Source organism: Seriola lalandi, unplaced genomic scaffold, assembly GCF_002814215.2.
Source record: "Seriola lalandi dorsalis isolate HSWRI2012SDOR001 ecotype SW California unplaced genomic scaffold, Sedor1 jcf7180001962016, whole genome shotgun sequence".
Classification (NCBI taxonomy): Eukaryota; Metazoa; Chordata; class Actinopteri; order Carangiformes; family Carangidae; genus Seriola; species Seriola lalandi.
In genome coordinates this window covers 1-602 of record NW_019432685.1, presented here as the reverse complement: position 1 = coordinate 602, position 602 = coordinate 1, and the positions used below count along the sequence as shown (strand labels likewise).

The 602-nt window shown below is 41.0% G+C and overlaps 1 pseudogene; it reads right to left on the bottom strand.

The window, feature by feature from the left end:
* Positions 1-445: 445 nt before the first annotated feature.
* LOC111670212 (U2 spliceosomal RNA) lies at positions 446-602 on the bottom strand (annotated as a pseudogene; the record flags this gene model as incomplete).

The following is a 602-nucleotide window of genomic DNA, read 5'->3' as shown; positions in this document are numbered from 1 at the left end:
GATTTCAACAGAAAATAAAGTTTGCACAATGAATGGCTTTCTTCTGATCTGGAAAGCAGGGTCGGGAAACAGCAGCAGCAGAAATGATGCAGAGTGGATATTCACGTCTGGAGAATGAGCTACAGTAATAATCAAAGTGAAATTACGGTTCATTTCAAAAGTACAGTGCAATGAAGCTAAAAACACCATCAAACATGGACGGTTTGAGGAACTAGCAAGAAAAGAGAGATTTAATCAAATGTGGACGGGACAGTGAACGCAGCGTATTTGTTTTCCTCCTCGTCTCACTCAGCAGTTTGACCCATCTAACAATCACATGTACGTCTGTTCAGCCTGACGCATTTCAAAGCACAAGTAAAGGAGGTCGTTTAACCGCTGCTTCTGATGCAGTCTTAAAACTTTAATTTATTTAACTTCGTAATATTATTAATATTATACATTTTAGAGGGGGTGCACCGTTCCTGGAGGTACTGCAATACCAGGTCGATGCGTGGAGTGGACGGAGCAAGCCCCTATTCCATCTCCCTGTTCCAAAAATCAATTTAATATATGGTCCCCGGGTAGGGGACGTATCAGATATTAAACTGATAAGAACAGATACT